The sequence below is a fragment of the Capra hircus genome, chromosome 19 (assembly GCF_001704415.2).
Source record: "Capra hircus breed San Clemente chromosome 19, ASM170441v1, whole genome shotgun sequence".
Classification (NCBI taxonomy): Eukaryota; Metazoa; Chordata; class Mammalia; order Artiodactyla; family Bovidae; genus Capra; species Capra hircus.
This window is the reverse complement of record NC_030826.1, coordinates 13,700,297-13,719,517: the sequence shown is the minus strand read 5'-3', so window position 1 is coordinate 13,719,517 and position 19,221 is coordinate 13,700,297. Positions and strand designations below refer to the sequence as shown.

Sequence of the window (19,221 nt, the reverse complement as noted above, 5' to 3'; positions counted from 1 at the left end):
AGAGAACCAGACTGGGTGAAACTGTGGCTCATCCTTTTAGGAAAAGAGGTTGCTCTTGTGTTTATGTAGAGAGTGGGTATTTTTGAAGATATATTTATGGGGATATAGGTGAGTGTGGCTATTGAGTAGTCAAAGGGCGTGGACTGTGCTAGATTGATACTGTTTTTGCAACTCAGCATCCACTCACTTTACTTCTGATAAAATAACTCCTTCAAATGTGGTTTGGTTGACATCATGATCCTGCCACCCACATCTAGGGATGGGCCTTGATCCTCTTCAGCTGATCGGTGTGTCTTATCCCCTGGCTATGGAAAGAGAAAAGACCGGATGCTGGGAAAGACTGAGGGGGAAGGAGAAGGGGGCGACAGGATGAGATGGTTGGATGGCATCACCGACTCAGCGGACATGACTTTGAGCAAACTCTGGAAGATAGTGAAGGGCAGGGAAGCCTGGCGTGCTGCAGTCCATGGGATCAAAAAGAGTCAGACACAACTTAGTGACAGAAAGACAACATAAAGAGAGCCAATGAAATTTGATCTGTGTGCAGAGTTTGGAAAGAGAAGAGCCTCTCACTTCTTCTCCACCTCTCTTCAATGGAAGTTAGTGGACAAAGGACCTTCCTTCCTCTGGATGACATCATGTTAAGACGTGAGGTTTGCGGTCCCTGCGGAATGGGAAAGGGCTGGCCCTTGGTGACATTCCTTGAAAGTAATCATCACCTGAATCAGTCCTATCTCAGCCCTTTTCAGCTGCAGAAGTTGTAAGAGCTCCAAGTGGTTTGAGCCAGTTTGAGACTGGTTCTCTGTCCCTTGCAGCATAAGAAATTCTACCAGGGACACTGTCAGGATTTGATGCTTCTGTGTGTTTTCTTTCAATATTTATTTATTTGGCTGTGTTAAGTCTTAGTTGCAGCGTGCAAGGTTTTCGTTGCATCACGCAGGATCTTTCGTCGTGGCTCACAGACTCTCTAGTTGCGGCCTGTGGGCTTAGTTTCTCTGAGGAATGTGGGATCTTAGTTCCCGACCAGGGATCGAACCTGCGTCTCCCGCCTTGCAAGGAAGATTCCTAACCACTGGACCACCAGGGAAGTCCAGCTTTTATCTTTTAAAAATAAAACCTGTTATTTATCAAGAGCTTTGTGGTTTAAAGGCATTTGCTTAGACTTATGTCTTGACCTTGTCACCTCCCCTGTAGGGCAGGCAGAACTTACAGTATCAGCCTCTTTCTTTTCTTTCTTTCTTTTTTTTTTTTAACTAGATGAGGAAACCGGGATGAGATTCCACTTTGCCCAAAGACACCCAGCCAGAAATTAGAGGAGCTGGAGCTTGGACCCAGGTCTGACCCCAGGAAAGAGTCTCCCCTGGAGGGGTTGCTCAGAAACCATCCTAAACACAGCAAGTAAAACAAGTAAGTAAGCTCCCAACCCACCTGATTTCCTTTTCACCAAAAATTCTCCATAGCAGAGCCTGGATGCCGGTTCCGAGCCCCAGCACACTTGCTTCTGCAGGAGGGGAAATGACTCCGTTTGAGATATCTCTGGTGCAGTCAAGCGAGAGGTCATTTTCCCTTGTGGTTTCATTGATTTTATGACAAGGGAGTCTGTGATCTTAGTTGGAAATATTTCTGCTTCAAGGAGAGAGACTCGGGGGGGGATAAGTCGTGTCTGTAGGCCAGTGACTCCCAGGGACCTTCTTAATTTAGGGATTCCTCTTCCTCTGCCCACCCCCCCACCCCCCACCTTCTCTGTCCATCTTCCTTTACACAGGGCAGGGCTGCGTGGGTGATGTATTTATGAGACTGGAGCTCCAGGGCCCACGTGGAGGAGTAAATTACAAGTGAGTGCACCTCCAGGATGGGGCAGCCTCCCTTGCCCTGGCGGCACTTCAAAGCTTCCTGAAAATTCCCCCAAGAACAGTCAGTCTCGGCAGGGCCTCCCTGCAACCCTCTAATGGTTCTGTTGGACACCTGCGCAAGGATTCTCTGCGATCTGCAAGAGTCCACCCATCAGTTTCCATGTTGTTTGGGCATTTAGCCACATCCCTTGGCAGAAGGAGGCTCTGCAACACAGCGAGGCTGAGGCTGTAGGCTGCAGAAGTCTGTCTGGGATTCCATCTATCCTTCCACAAAGGGCCAGGAGTGTGTCTTGTCTGTCTTTGAACTCTCATCTCTAGCACAAATTACGGCGCTAGCTAGGACTCATGGAGAAGGAAATGGCAACCCACTCCAGTGTTCTTGCCTGGAGAATCCCAGGGCTGGGGGAGCCTGGTGGGCTCTCTGGGGTCTCTGGGGTCGCACAGAGTCAGACACGACTGAAGCAACTTAGCAGCAGCAGCGTAGCAGCAGCAGCTGGGACTCAATGCCTTTCTATGGAAAGAGTGGACTATTTTGCTATCCTGGTCTTTGTGCCAGATTTAATGAAAGTCCATTTTGAATTTCCAACTCCTTGAGACTGCAGAGAACAAAGAATTCAAGATTCTGACACTTTGGATAGTGTCCAAACTGGCTCCTCAGTAACTTCCAGACATCAAAATAAACACTTTACCTTAGTGAAATTGCTTACAATTTACAAAGCCCTTTTTCTTATAGCCTGCCATTAATCTCTGCAACAACCCACGAAGCTGGCATAACAGCGTTCTCCCCAGAGATGAGGAAACTGAGACACAGAGAGATTGGGTAATTTCTCAGCTGGTAAGTGATAAAGTCAGGACTCAGACCCAGGTCTTTTCATTCCGAGCCCAGTGTTCATTCCACTCCATCATAACAAGGGCTGTATTTCTGCCCCTGCCTTCTGAGGGGCCCTGGAGGAGCTCCTGGAGAAGGAGGAAGATGAAATCAAGATGAGAAGTCTCTGACTTTGCCTGGGGCAATGCAGAAAGAGGATGACGGTTGTCTCCACGCTTTTCCCATTTCCTGAGCACCTAGTAGACCAGCCTCCCTGCCACATGCATACCTGCTTCCAGGGGAAGATATATAGGGAGCCGATGCTCTAAGCCCCTCCCTTGTGCAGACCCCTCTAATGGTCCTGGGTAACAGGTGCCATCAGTTCATTACAAAAGATGCTTTGAAGTACCCTGAGCACCTCTAATAAGAGACACATGATAGAAGTTTTCCACATTTGACAACAACCCTGAGGAAGTGCCTAACATTACAAATAATGAATTGTAAGGCTGAATCAAAGACTGATTTATCTTTCTCTCCTGACTATGGAAAATATTGCAAAATCTTTGTCAGGTTGAGACGTGGTCAAAAAATATGCAGTCAAAATGTAGGAAAGATGATATTTTAAAGAGGTAATGATTAGGTAATTGAATTTTTTAATTATCATTTTTCTAGGTTTTGTGATAGTTGTAGTATTTATCAGCTTTAAAAACATGTTATTTTTTTGATCATTTCTAATTCTAAATAAATGTTCATTTTACACCTAACATCTAATTGTAACTTTGCTTTCTCTTTTCTTAAAGAGGGCCATGTCAATTTATAAGAGCATAGTACCCTGTACAATTTGGATCTGTCCCTCGGTAGGTCATCTCATTCAATTATTATAGTAAGTCAATGAGAGAATTACTATTATCTTCATTTTATAAATGAAGACACTAAGGTTTAGAGATGATCATTTTGCCCCAAATCCCACAAACTGAAAAGAAGCAAAGCCTTGGATCAGCCTCAAATTTGACTTGAAATCTGTGCTTTTCCTTCTCTGTACTTACCAAAACTAACTTTTGTGGGAATTCATCCACGGTCCTTTAATGTTTAGGGAAATAGTGATTTTTAACTATGTACACAAATCCTTTGAAATTCTTTCCTCCCTATTTCCCCCTCCCCTTGAGTGAGGCTGGACTTGATGGCTTTCTTCTAGCAAATAAATGTGGAGGAAATGATGGTGCATGATTAGGTCTTTAACAAATTTATTTTTTTATTTACTTTTGACAGCTCTGGGTCTTCGCTGTTATGCGGGCTTTCCTCCAGTTTCTGTGAGCAGGGGCTACTCTCTAGCTGCGATGTGCAGGCTTCTCATTTCGGTGGCTTCTCTTGTTGCAGAGGCTGGAGCACACGAGCTTCAGTAGTTGCGGTTCTCAGGCTCTAGAACACAGAGTTAATAATTGTGGGGCATGCGTTTAGCTGCTCTGCAGCATGTGGGATCTTCCCGGATCAGGGACTGAACCCATGTCTCTTGCATTGGCAGGTGGATTCTTTACCACTGAGCCACCAGGAAAGCCCATGATTGGGTCTTAAAAGGCACTGTGGGGACTTCCCTGGTGGCCCAGCGGTTCAGAATCTGCCTTGCAATGTAGGGGGTGCAGGTTTTGATGCCTGGTCAGTGAATTAAGATCCCGCAAGCCATGGGACAACTAAACCTGCATCCCACAACTAAGACCCATCAAAGCCAAATAAGTAAATAAATATTTTTTACAAGGCGGTGGGGGGGTGGGTTGTGGGCATTCCATGTCTTCCCTCTTGCTTTCTGTCTCTTGGGTCACTGACTTTGGGGGAAGCTCTCATCTCATGAAGACACCCAGGCAGCCCCTTGAAGAGGTGCTATGGTGAGGAACTGAGGCCTCCAGCCAACAGCCATGTGATGAGCCGTCTTGAAAGCAGACCCTCCAGCCCCAGTCAAGCCTTCAGATGATGCAGGCCCACCAACATCTCAACTGCAGTTTCACAAGAGACCCTGACTCATGGAAGGAGCCCTGTGGCCTCAGGAGTCCAACCTCGGAGCCAAACACCCCCAGTCCGGATGGGTCCTCACTCTCCCCCGTGATGTGCAGAAACAAATCTCGCTCTGGAAGCAGTGTGCCAGTTCCGTCAGGTCTGAGGATGCCAGAGAAGCAGCAAGAGACACTTGGTCTGAGGGAAAGAGACGCCCACAGAGGCTTGGGGCAGCCGCTCCGTGTGTCCCGAGGGGAACCGCCGTGCCTGGGTTCCTCTTGCTGGTGGACAAACCCCAGGGCTCTGCACAGGCAGACAGACTGGATGGTGACTTGGAGACATGGAAACTGCCCTTCGCTGTGGCTGGGGTTCATCGAGGGGTCGAGAGTCTGACCAAAAGCGAGGGACTTGACAGGAAGAAGGCCAAGGCGAGGGTCTGCAGCTTGTCTGGCAGCCCTCATTTGACATGGTCTTCTGTCTGAATCCCATCTCCTCATCATCAAGGCAGGCAGGCTGTATCCCCCTTTGCAGGGTCTGCAGGGCCAGGCTTACCGATAGTCAGCAGAGTGGAAAGTGCCCCCAGGGGACCAGTTTTGACTTTCCTCCCTGAGGTGAGCTCTTCTGATTTGAAATGAGTAAATTTCCTTGCTCATTAGTGACAACAACAACAACAAAAACAAACTACAGACACTTCCTCGGGCTGACAAGTCTACCTGGTTTGTCATTGGCATTTACGGATTATCTGGGACATTTAGAGAATTTTTGTTTGCCTGGAACTGAGAGGGTTTCCCAGGATATGAGGCTTTCAGTGTTAAAAAAGCATACAATCTGGGAAAATAGGACAGATAGTCACTTATTGGCCTTTAGATAAGTGGGAAGTCAGGTAAATACAGATAGGTTTTTTTTAATAAAAAATTAATGATAATTTTTATCACTCACCTTCAGGGGAACATATCTTAATAAGAAATAAAATCCTTGATACTGAATTTCTTCAGAAAAGTCCAGTGCTCTTGTAGGGAAGGACAGAGCTGTTTCCTAGACTTGACCTCTTTGCCTTAAAGTTAGTTTCTGTAGCAGCGTTTGCAAACAATAACTCACCTGAAGAACTGGGCTTTTTCTAGAAAGACAAGTAAGGTGAAAGGTAGGTTGTTCTGTGAGTCAACATATCTGCAAGGAAGCAAGCAAATTTAATTTAAATGCTAGCCAGGCTCTCAGAGGGACACCTGATTCTTCACAGGCTTGCATTTATCTTGAATGTGATTATCAGGGTACAAAATTCACTGTGCAAGAAAAATAACTGTTTCAAATTAAAACAATTAACTTCATGTCCTTAGGAGTATTAGGAGTCTCTGTTGTATCATGATGGTTGGAACTTGATCTTAGCCAATACCAGAGTCCTCATCTTTTCTTCAAGGTTGTGTCTAAGCTCAGGGTGGTGTTGGGGTTGAGGAGGTATAAGGTGAAGGGCAAGGATGGAGGCAAGGGCCTCTATTACTCAGAGCAAACCCTCCTGAGCCCATGTGCTGCACCAGACACTCAGTGCTTCAGAGGCATTCTTTCTCTTTGTCTCAGATCAGTATTGATCTGCACTATTTTTATCCCCATTTTACAGGTGAGACACAGAGAAGGGAAGAGACTTATGCAAGGATGACAGGGAGTAAAAGGCAGAGCTGAGGTATGACACCCAACAGCCTGATTCTAGAGGCAGCCGTCCAGGGTCCTTCATTTAATGAACGTTGGTGGAGTGTTGTTACCTCGGGATGGAGCAATGAGCAAAGCAGACAGCCGCCTGCCCCAGAGGTGCCCCCATCTTGGCCTCTATACTCCACCGCCTCTCTTCAGCAGCCACAAGACATCCACTCCTCACTTGGTCCTGGGGCAGCATTTTCTCTGGTTCCCACTCTCGAAGGCTCTGTGTCCAGTGACCCTCTTATTCCTTCCATCCTTCTCCTAGGAAGACAGACATTCATTCTGCTCTGTGCACCGTGCTGGCCACAGTGGTCAGCTTTTGCAGAGCTAAGAGCCCATCTCCTTCCAACTGCCCTCAAGCACAGGGCACCCTTGCTCTTGCCACATCAGGGCCCAGGGAGAGGTCTGATCCCCGGGACCCACCGCACGTCTGGCTCAGGTGGGTGCACGGGCTAGTGCTCGACTTCCCAGAGCATCCATGCTTGCCTCTTTCCTCTTCTCACTCCCCTTCTCAGTGGACAGGAAACTGGCTGTAATTTACCCAGTTTATTCCATGTTCCATGTGACTTGACAGCTACAGATTTTCAGTTTCAAAACCCTAAAGGTTTCTCTGCTCACTGCAGAAAATCCCTTCCTCCAGCTGGACGTGTGTGGCTGATCCCAAGTGGCAGAAAAATCAAGTAAGGAATAACCACAGTGGCTGCCCTGGTAGCTCCGATGGTAAAGAATCTGCCTGCAATGCAGGAGATGTGGGTTTGACCCCTGGGTCAGGAAGATCCCCTGGAGAAGGAAATGGCAATCCACTCCAGTATTCTTGCCTGGGAATTCCCATGGACAGAGGAGCCTGGCACGCTACAGTCCATGGGGTCGAAAAGAGTCGGACACGACTGAGCAACACTTTCACTTTCAGGGGGAAAAAACCAGCTGTTAGCAGTGCAGGATGACGGCCTATCCTCATCTTGACATCTCAGGCCCTGTAAATAAGCGCCATTTGGGACTTCCCTGGAGCTCCAGTGGTTAAGACTTCACCTTCCAACGCTGGGGTTGTGGGTTCCATCCTGGGTCAGGCAGCTAAGATTCCGCGTGACTCACAGCCAAAAAACCAACACAAAAAACAGAAGCAATATTGCAACTGATTCAATAGAGGCTTTAAAAATGATCCATATCAAAGAAATCTTTTAAAAAATAAGCTCTATTCATACATTATTAACGCTCACAATACCTCTTCAGCATACACCCTTCTTTGTGCCTCCGTTTACTCACTTGTAAAGTAGGAATAAAAATAATACTCATCTCAGAGTTTGTTGGGAAGATTAAAATGAGTTAAGTTTCAAGTGCTCAGAACAATTTCTGGCAAAGGGTGGATTCCCTGTGAGCTATCAGCTGCTGTCATTGTGATAATTTCCTGTCATATCTGTCTTTCCCTTTACATATATGCCAGGGTAAAGGACAATGTTTTAAAAGTTTATTTCTGTATCCTCAGCACATGCCATGGTCTGGCATGTAGTAGTTATTCAATACATGTTGAATTTTAACTGAATGAACAAACCGTTATATTTCTCTCTCTTAATGTTAAAAAATCATATTTGATGCAGTAAAGTCGGTAACTTCCCCCCGAAATCCCTCCTTTCCCATTCCTTAAAGAAGATGACATTCCTTAGAATGTCAGAGCTGGGAGATCATGTGTGAAGTATTAGTCACTCAGTCCTGTCTGACTCTTAGGGCTCCCATGGGCCATAGCCCACCAGGCTCCTCTGTCCATGGGATTCTCTAGGCAAGAATACTGGAGTGGGTTGGCATACCCTCCTCCAGGGGATCTTCCTGACCCAGGGATCGAACCTGGGTCTCCTGCATTTCAGACAGATTCTTTACTGAATCTGAGCCACCTGTAGCTTAACCTTAACTTACAAAGACAAGTCATGAGCCCCTGGAAGGGGAAGTGAGGCGCCTGTGGTTACCTGGTTATAATGCAGTGAAGGAAGAATCGCCAACCCAGGAGACAGGGGCAGGGGCTTCTCACTTTCTTTGCACAGCTCTTCGATGAGAAAACAAAGCTTATCCCTTCCTGGTACTCATCACTCACTGACGCCACCGCAGGAATACTTCACAAATAGGCTCTGGGGTGGGGGAAGAGTACAGACCGCACGATGCTAAAGAGATCAGGGTTCAGACCCCCATTCCACCACTCACTGGTTGTGTGCTCTTGGATAAATGAAACCCCACTTTCCTTGTTTATAAACTGTGGACAATAAGCCAGAGTCTGCAGGAGTTTTGTGAGGACGAGAGGAAGGGACGTGTGAGTGCTTCTAGCAGAGAAGACATGCTTGTCTCCTCCTCACCTCCCCTACCACCACCACCTGCTCTGGTAGCAAAGCAGAGAAGTGGAAGACAGGACCCTTTTCCTCCAGGAGAACACAATCCAAGATCATCGAACATCTTTCTGAGAAGGAAAAAGCTTGAGTGAAGATGAGCTGAAGGGCAGAGTCACTGGAGAGGCAACATGAACTGGGGAAGTTTCATGGAAGAGGCAGTCCTGGTTTTAAAGGAGAGAAAGCAGACAGATCACCAGCGTGGATGGAGCACGAAGCTTTTCCAAAGGGCTTTGCAGAGAGACACTCCCTCCCCCGACGAAGTAGCCACCCTCCCTCTCTACCCCTCTCTCCCAGCTTGGCTTCTGCGCAGCACTTACACCACTCGCTCACACTTGTCTTTCTATAATTGTATCCCCAAACGAGGGGCTTCCCTGGTGGCTCAGATGGTAAAGAATCTGCCTGCAATGCAGGAGAGCTGGGTTCCATCTCTGGATCGGGAAGATCCCCTGGAGGAGGGCGAGGCAACCAATTCCAGTGTTCTTGCCTGGAGAATCCCATGGACAGGGGAACCTGGTGGGCTGAAGTCCATAGGGCTGCACAGTCAGACATGACTGACCGACTTAGCACAGCACAGCACAGCATCCCCAACGAGAACATGAGAGACTCTCTGTTTCACGTTTAGGGCTATAGCTCCCCTTCTAACAATGTCTGGCACAGAACAGTTGTCCAAAGAAAACATTCTTGGAACCAATAAGGAGTGACAAGGTACAAAGGTAGAGACTGGATTATCCTGGCAAGGAAGGGATGGTCGGACTGAGCAGAGGGTCTATGTTTAAAATATTGAGGAATGCAGCAGACAGGGCTAAGGTGCAAAGGCTGAGATTTGATTCTTTTCAGCGACAGAGAGAAAGGCTCAGCTGTGAAGCTGGTGGAGTGGCTTCCCTCTCCAGAAGGCCCACATTCCTGACCTTTGGCCAGTCCCTTTCATTCCCATACCAGCCGGTGAGGCTCGAGAGATAACCTCCAGCCACCCAAGACCCTGGGTGCCTTTAGGTCAGCCCTTTACGTGGGGATCACCTGTGGTCACAAGTCATTCTCAACTGTGTTTAACTCTGGCAAGTGTTGGTCCAAGGAGAGCAAAGCGTTAGCAAAAAAAAAACACTCAGAATCCACAAAAGAACATGGTTGAATCACCAAGCATCTTGTTTGTCTTAGAGGCTGAGGTAACCTCTAGGAGTCTTACACCCATAAAACTGTCCGCAGTATTGAAAACATGCTGTAGAAAAACTCCCCGGTGACCAGGAATGTCCCTTCCAACGTGGAATGGAACTGGAAACGTTCTGAAAAACCTGAAGGACCGCGGGTTGCCCAGTGTTGCTGCTGTCCGGTAGGGGGCGCCGTTGGTACAAATTGTGTCGTTAACTCATTGACTCCATTATTCTCAAGACCGTCTGGCTGTGTTTACAGCTTTGCACAGACACTTGGCCCTGGTATTTTTTTTTTTAAACACTGAATAGGGGACAGGTGTGCCAGGAGAAGAAAGTGGCTTGTTCCAATACTTTGAAGGAAAATGCTTTCCTGGTTGGCACCTTAATGACCCTAACTAGTTTTCTTCCTACAAAAACTTTTTCACGGCTTTCTAGTCCTCATCATGTCAGACTGGCTTTTCTCCTAAAGAGATTATTTTATGTAGTTAATCCCAAGGGTCAAGGTTTGGTGTCCCCAGAATCCCTGTATTAGAGGAATGTCGAGCTGTCGATCTGGGGGAACCCAAAGTCCCATCCACCAGCTTGAAGAAAACCTAGACGACATAGGGTCAAGCCCAAGAGATGAACTTACCAGGGCAGCAAGGGCGGTTATTTTGGAAAACTGCTCCTGGGTCCTCCTGTAAGCAATGCACAGTCATTTGAAGAAGGGAGCTGCACCCTAGAAATCCCAAAGAGGGGGGTGATGAGAGCTTCCCAATGCCAGTTACTGTGTGGATGCTTCCCTGGGGGCTCAATAAAGAAAGAATCCACCTGCAATGCAGGAGACCAGGTTCCATCCCTGGGTCAGAAGATCCCCTGGAGAAGATGGCTACCCACTCCAGTATTCTGGCCTGGAGAATTCCACGGACAGAGGAGCCTGGCGGGCTACAGTCCATGGGGTCACAAAGAGTTGGGCAAGACTGAGTGACTAACACCTCGCTTTTTTTTTTTAACCCCCTTAGGCACAGGATGGTAGATTTGCATCTCTGGAAGCTTCGAGCTCACAGAATAAGGGATGAATAAAGGATGCCCTCCTGAATGCTAATCCTTCACCCCTTTCTAAGCAGCAAGGCTCCAAGGCTGGCTCAGCTTCCCCAGATCCTGCTTGGGCCACCTTGGGATGCCCAAGTCAGTATACGGGTCAGGAAAGCACCAGGACTCCTGGGAACATGCAGATACGCTGATCTTTTCTGGAGTCTTGGACCTTCCCTGTCCCCAACAAACCTGCTTCTGGTTCTTCTAGCAAAGGAGGGCAGTGAATCCCCCCAAAGTTCCAGGGCTCCTCATGGTTCAAGGACTCTGAGATCAGGCATCCAGTCTGACTTGGTGTCTCAGGACGGCCAGGAAGTCCCTTCTGGCCCCTCAACTCCCTCACACACACACACACACACACACACACCACACACACAACTCCAGCGGATGGAGGTACCAGAGAAAGGCTGGGAAACAAAGGTGGCTTTCACCCAGAACCAGCTGAGAGGGGACGACCGTGGCAGGGTCTGCAGCCCCGAAGCAGGGTGCCGTCCTGTGACTCTGAGCTCAAAAATGTGTGAAATTTCTTTTTGCTGGGTATTCTACATCAAGCGGAACCTGTTCTCAGAGAAACATTCCATTTCACAGACCCTAATGGCTTTCCTCTGTGCCGATGCATTAATGAGGCTCCGGCTTGTTCTAATCAGAAGGAAGCCATGCAGATAATTGCCTGAATTTTTAATTCAGGGTTATGATAGGGGAATCAAAGTCACACTGCAGTTGCTGAGGCTGCCTCTGGTTCCAGGCCATTGACTTTTGCAATTTTCTTTGATTCCCCCTCTCCGTCTCTTTCTCCCCCACCCCCAGCTCTCTGCTTCTCCCTCTGTCTCTGGGACTTGGTGGAGACTACAGTTTCAGGTATGGGCGGGCTTGGAGTAATGGAGCAGCCTTGGGGTCTCTACACAATCTTTCTTCTTCCTCCTCCTCTTTTAAACCCTCTCTTTCCCCACCCCACCCCCACACACACCATAAAAGTGTGCATACAGCCTGCACCTGTCACCCCAGAGCTGGTTCTGGGAGAGTGCCCCTCACTGGCCTTCCCACTCAGGGTCTTCATGCCTGTAGGCAGAGACAGGAAATTTGCCCCAGGAGAGGATCTCCCTTGGCAATTGACTTCTCATTTCACCCCAGTTCTTTGGAACAATGGAGAGAAATGGAAAGGCCAAGGGAGAATAAACCAGGTGACCAGGGCAGCTCAGTGACCTGTTCTAGAGGATGCGGGGCCTAGAGCAGGTGGGAAGCTGGAGGGATCTAAGCCTAGGTCTTTCTGAATTAACTCACACCACAATCCCCACACACTGGAAATTCTAAAGAACTTACAGGTCTCTGAGAGCTTACAGGTGGTAAGAGGTGCAGAAAGAGGTGCAGGCAAACTGGTTAGATTATTTGCCACGCACCAGCAAGGACCCAGAGGTTGGTACAGAAGGAGGCTCCCTGACGTTGGGCAGTCTTCCCACTGTATCCAGGACCTTGGAGTGAAAGAGAATTTGCTAGGGTGAGAGTCAGTCTTTCTGGCTCAACCCCAACCAGGCAAGCTGGCTTTTCCAGGAGAGTGACTGTTCCTGCAAGGAATGTGTTTTCTCCCAGCATCCTCCAGGGCTGGCTCTACTACCACAGTATCAGCAGATGTTTGCACTGGAAGCCAGCAGTCAGCAGAATGACCCCATCCCTTCCAGATGGGGCTGCTGAATCCCTGGTCACCAGTCATATGGTCTAACAGGAGACTTTATTTCCACATCTCTGGTTCTATACAGGTTCAGGATTCTTACTTTCAAAAATAGAGAAAAGATGTTTGCACCATGACTGAGCATTTTCTAGGTACCAAGGCTCCTTTACCATCATTCCATTTAATCGTAACAAATGCCTCATGAAGAAGAGATGACCACCTCTACCTTACAGATCAGGAAAACCAGGTTCACCAGAAAGAAACAGAAATTTTGCCGCCTCCTGTATCTCCCTTTCCATTGGAACGTTTCTCCGATGGAATCCAGAAGTTCCCTTATAGTTGTGTTCTCAGGGCTTGGTTGTGTTCTCAGGGCTTGGTGATGCCACTACAAAGGCAGCCTTCCCAACTGCTGGCTTCCAGAAATTGTAAGGAGCAGTTAGCTTTATCATGCTGGTGGAATTTGCCCTCATCGGGGCTTTTGTCTCCCCAATAAAAAATGTCACTTCATGCTTGAGACCCGGGTTTGACTCCTAGTTTGGAAAGATCCCCTGGAGAAGGGAATGGCAACCCTCTCCAGTAGTCTTGCGTGGAGAATTCCAAGGATGGAGGAGCCTGGCGGATTATAGTCCACGGGGGTCGCAAAGAGTCAGACCCGACTGAGTAGCTAACCCTTTTACTTTGGTGCTTGAAGAGCACCCCTCTCCCTAATGTGCCCAAGCAATCCTCAATACGCTCTGCTGTCACCTAGACACTAACCGGGAAAGGGGAGAAGGCTCAACTCCTTAGCAACATTCCATCCATTTAGACCAGTGGACCTCATCTTGGCTCTGTAATACATGAAGGTAGCACAGAATATCCTAAGAAATATTTGTGAACCTCTGTTGAACTTTTTATGCAAAATCATTCTCCATTTCTTTTAGTTAAAAAAAAAAGTCATGTGCTTTGGAACACCTTTATGCAGAATTCAGTTCAGTTCAGAAGCTCAGTCGTGTCCGACTCTTTGCGACCCCATGAATCGCAGCACGCCAGGCCTCCCTGTCCATCACCAACTCCCGGAGTTCACTCAGACTCACGTCCATTGAGTCAGTGATGCCATCCAGCCATCTCATCCTCTGTCATCCCCTTCTCCTCCTGCCCCCAATCCCTCCCAGCATCAGAGTCTTTTCCAATGAGTCAACTCTTTGCATGAGGTAGCCAAAGTACTGGAGTTTCAGCTTCAGCATCATTCCCTCCAAAGAATTAGGGTCTCATCTATTCAGGAATAGTTTGACCCAGGAATCAAAGTGGGGTCTCCTGGTTTGGATTCTTTACCAACTGAGCTCTCAGCGAAGCCCATCACCTATTCAGCCAGTCAGCAAACAATGAGCACCTACTATGTGCCAGGCTCTGCCAAACGCCGAGGATACCAAGTTAAAAGACTCAGTCCTGCCCTCTAGGAGGTCACAGTTTATTGGAGTAGATGGATGTGTAAAGACTTACTGTGCAGGGTAAGGGCTGCAGCAGAGGCAAGCACGATATATTATGAATATTGACAGGGATTCTGAAATCAAGTTAACAAGATGATGAGTAAACTCCAACAAAATGGAGAGGAACAGCAAAAATGCTTATTCCTGAACCCAGAGTCTAGACCTATTCAGGGACAAAAGACCCCAGTCTAAACTTGGTTCCTGGGACTTCCCTGGTTGTCCAGTGGATAAGACTCCATGCTCCCAAAGCAGGGGATCAAGATTCACTCCCTGGTCAGGGAATTAAGATCCCACATGCTGCAGCTAAACCCTTGTGCTGCAGCTATTGAGCCGATGCCTTCTAGAGCCCATGTGCCACAACTTGAGAAGCCCGCCTGCCAACGATTGTAGAAGCCTGTGCACCGCAAAGAAGATCCAGTGCAGCCAAAGGTATGAAAAATAAAAGAAACTTGAGTTCCTTCTCATCTCAAGAGCCATCTTTCTCTTAGCTCCCTGGAGACCCAGACTGCTCCCCAGGTCCTGTGCATTCCAGCTCCAGCCCTGTGAACTTGGAGTTAATGATTAAACTGGGCATCGGTGCCATGGCTTCCTTGGGGTGAGCTGGACTGCTCAGCTCTGGAAACTGCCAAGTTCCTGGCTCTGCTCCAGCCCAGGATAAGCCAGAGACACAGCCAGCCCCCACACCCAGAGGCAGCTCTTTTTCCAAGTCGGCTGGAATCTCAACGATATGCAGTCATCGAACCTTCTGCTGCACACCTAAGGCACTGTGGTACAGTAGAAAGGGGGTGTTCGAGGAGGTGGGAGTCTTGGGTCCAAATCCCGGTTCTGTTCCTAACCAGATGGGTGACCTTGGGACAGTCTCCTTACCTGTTCTGAAGTTCAGGGTCCTCATCCATGACAAAAGAAGGTTGGACCAGAGCATTCCTTGTTCTCTCACACTTCCAAGACTTTGCACATGCTGTAACCTTTCCCTGGCACACCCTTTCTATCCCTCCTGCCTTCTTACTCATCCTCCAGGATGCAGCTGAAGGGTCGCCATCTTCAGCAAGTCTTCCCCAACCTTCTCCCTCCAGACTGAAAGGAGGGTGCCCCTCCTTTTACTCGATGGCACTGCATTTAAACTCTACATTGTTACGGTTGTTTTGCTTTACCCGGAGTCTGCAACAGAACAGCGCCTAGCGTCTAGTGTATGCGCGTTCAGAAATTTTAAGTTTCATCCTGTTAGAGTCGTCATGATTACCGATACTGATGAAATTATTTCTACCATTTTATTTTGTGTTTGCTTTCGATCGCTTCTTTTTATGCATTCTACCAAACTGACTGTATCTTCTTTTGTTTGGTTTGGAGGTTTTCCATTTTATTTCCATTCTTCTGGTAGGAACCCTTAAAATTTTAACATAAATACTTGCTTTAATGACTATAAAGTTACCCAGTATCTCTAACTTCTTATCCCCAAATAGAAAGACTTTAGAACATTTTAACTGTTCTTCCTAAATTCCTCTTGTGCCTTAGTATTTTAGCTTTATTTTATTTTTAAACCTCTAAAATTACTTTAAAATTTTTGTAGCTGATGATTATTTAGATATAGCAATGGGCTTACATATATGTTTTATTTTGCTCATATTGCTTCTTGCAAGGCACCTCCTTCTATCTGGGCTCAATTCACTTCTTGAAGCACATCCTTCATTAGTCCCTCCAGTAAGAGTTTATGATGATAAACTCTGTCTTCGTTTGAAAATGCCATTATTTTGCCATCTCTCTTGAATAATAGTTCAGCTGGGTATAAATTTATACACCAGTGATTATTCTTCCTTTGCGCTTTAAAGATTATTTCCACTGTGCTCTGACACATTCGGTGGCTAATAAGAGGTCTCATTTCAGTCTGACATTCTGTATAGGAGATGTGTTTGTATTCATACTTTTCACACTTTTAACATTTAACAAACATAGCTTTTAACATTTTTGTGTTTTGTTTTGTTCTATGTTACTTCTGCAGCTTCATTGTGCTGATGTATCTACGTGTATAGTTGTTTTTATTTATCTTGCATATGACTCAATATACTCCTTTAATCCAAGAACTCATTTATCTTTTTTCCAAATTTCAAAGCCAGGATCCCTTTAAATATTCCCATTTCTAAATTTCCTTTGGACTCTCTTTTAGAATCTCTATTAAAAGTATGTTGGATCTTCTCATTCTATATTTCATGTCTCTTCATCTCCTTCCATAACATACTTTTCTTTACTTAACTATGTTTCATTTTGGGCAATTTCCTTAGTCCCACATTTTATATCACTAATTATCTCTTCACGTGTAGCTTTTCCATCATCTAACCAGTTTAGTAAGTTTTTGGTTCCAATGACCTATATTTTTCATTTTTAAAAAGTCCACTTTTTCAGACATCCTTATTCTAAATACTAAAAGCTGTGTCCCTTTCTTAGCCTTTTACCTCTTTAAATATTTTAAACACACACATTTTATAGTCTTTTCCAGAGTGTTCTATTATCAATAGCTTTGTATTGTAGATACAAACGCCCCCATTCATTATCTCTGTTAACTCTCCCTCATGGAGCTTCGGCTCCTAATGTAGTTTGTAAGTTGTCATCATGATCTCATCTTCAGCAGTGATTATCTTTCGTGCAGTTTCGCATATGACTCTTCCAGGACCTTAGTGATACTGCTGGTTCAGATTGTTTCGTATACGGTACCACCTGGATATTATAAATTCAAACTCCACACTGACATGTGACACTGGCGTGGGCTTACAATTTCTCATGAGCATCTATTCTTCCATCCAGAGTCCAGGTGGGTGTTAAGACTCCTGGTAAATTCCCTAAGTTGGTGAGCAGCTCTCCAGTTCCCATTCGTATACAGAGGAACCCTTAGAATCCTCCCCACTTCCCCACCTCTCCTTATCCTCAGCTTCTCTGCTGTGCCTTCGCTTAGTACTGAAACTTAGCCTCCCTCGCCTGCCTCTGGATCTGAGAGCCCTGTCAGTCATTATGGTCTCAGGGCCTGCTTACTATGCTAACTTTGAACCCTTCTCTTTCGGTCTTTCTTACAAGCTTGACAATGTATTTTGGGGGAAATTTTTGTTCTACTCAATACAGATTTTCTATGACTTTGTAGACAAGCCCATGTCAGTCAATCTCATTAACCAGACATTTCCAGAAATTTCATTCTGATGAATGATATGCAAGATTCCTCCAGCTCTAAAGTCTATACTCTTTTAAAAAATATTTATTTATTGGGGGATAATTGCTTTACAATATTGTGCTGGTTTCTGCCATACATCAATACGAATCAGCCACAGGTTTACATATGTCCCCTCCCCCTTGGACCTCCCTCCCGTCTCCCACCCCATCCCACCCCGCTAGGTTGTCACAGAGCACTGGGTTGGGCTCCCTGTGTCGCACAGCACATTCCCACTGGCTATCTCTTTCACATGTGATAATGTATATGTTTCCATGTTACTCTCTCAATTCGTCCCACCCTCTTCTTCCCCTACGGGTTCTCTATGTCTGCATGTCCACTGTTTCCCTGCAAATAGGTTCATCAGTACCATATGCATGAGTTATTTACATGTACTCAAAGGAGAAGCTTGACATCAGAAATAGAAATCCAAGAAACTTGTCCATCTTTCTGCTTCTGCTGCTGCTAAGTCGCTTCAGTCGTGTCTGACTCTGTGCGACCCCATAGACGGCAGTCCACCCAGCTCCACTATCCCTGGGATTCTCCAGGCAAGAACAGTGGAGTGGGTTGCCATTTCCTTCTCCAATGCATGAAAGCAAAAAGTAAAAGTGAAGATGCTCAGTCTTCATAACCCCATGGACTGCAGCCTACCAGGCTCCTCCGTCCATGGGATTTTCCAGGCAAGAGTACTGGAGTGGGGTGCCATTGCCTTCTCTGCCATCTTTCCTAGATATATGGAAATAAGACATAGGGTTCAGTGACTCTGGTGGACATGTCTTGGCACATGAACCAAGGTTCTCTCCTAGTTATATTTGGTGACAATAGTCAGAAAATATACTTTTGTGTGTTATTTAAAATGGAAGCAATTCTATTGACCCAACTTATGGAATATTAGAAGACCCAAAGAATTGTTCTAAAGAGCTTTCTGTGTATTGTGATTTATTCCCAACTTTGCTAGCAGTCCAATGTCAAGGCACATTACTGATGAGCTCTTCTTCATGGGTGTTAGAAATGTGCAAGGCTTAGGTGAGAGGGGAGTTTGGAGGAGAATAGATACATGTATAGGTATGACTGAGTTCCTTTGCTGTCTACCTGAAACTATCACAACATTGTTAATCAGCTACACTCCAATATAAAAAACAAGGTTTTAAAAAATGCATATGTATTACCCAGAGAGATTGTTATGGGGAGGGAGGTGGGAGGGGGGTTCATGTTTGGGAATGCATGTAAGAATTAAAGATTTTAAAATTTAAAAAAATAAAAAATTTAAAAAAAATAAAAAAAAATTAAAAAAAAATTAAAAAAAAGAAAGTGAAAAAAAATAATATAGCCTTAATTTAGGAAAAAAAAAAAAAAAGAAATGTGCAAGGCTTGTAGGAAGAAGACTGGTCCTCAGAAAATTCCCATGCAAGCCTGAGCAACCGAAGGAAATAGTTTCTACAATCTGCCTTTCTAGAATGAAGACATGATAATAATTTGCTGTATCACAGGATTTTTATTTATACTGCCATGAAACTACCCCAGAGAAGGCTCTGTTTGTTTTGCCCATGAAAATCATTGCAGTTTGACTCAGCCCTGAACAGTAAAGTGTGCTGGTTTTTTGTCTGACTCTTTGAGACCCAATGGACTGTAGCCCGCCAGGCTCCTCTGTCCATGGGATTCTCTAGGCAAGAATACTGGAGTGGGTTGCCATTCCCTTCTCCAGGGGCTCTTCCCAATCCAGGGATTGAACCTGGGTCTCCTGCACTGTACATGGATTCTTTACCATTTAGCCACCAGGGGACACAGAGATGAACAGGATGAGGGCTCTCCAAACCCTCACAGTCTGGATGATGTGAAACATGGATAAAAATGGAAACTTTTCTGTGATTTTTTTTTCATTTATTCACCTACTTAGAATCTTTGGCATTCCTCCTAAATAGTTCTGCTTCTGGAACTTCCTTGGTGGTCCAGTGGTTAAGACTCTGCCCTT

At 46.2% G+C, this 19,221-nt stretch overlaps 1 long non-coding RNA gene across 1 annotated transcript; it reads right to left on the bottom strand.

Moving 5' to 3' along the window:
- Positions 4,062–10,568, bottom strand: LOC106503181. The gene is made up of 5 exons (XR_001296822.2): positions 10,488–10,568; positions 8,295–8,453; positions 6,402–6,597; positions 5,746–5,814; positions 4,062–4,080 (listed from the first exon to the last, which is right to left on the bottom strand). It is a non-coding gene; the product is annotated as an uncharacterized LOC106503181 (long non-coding RNA).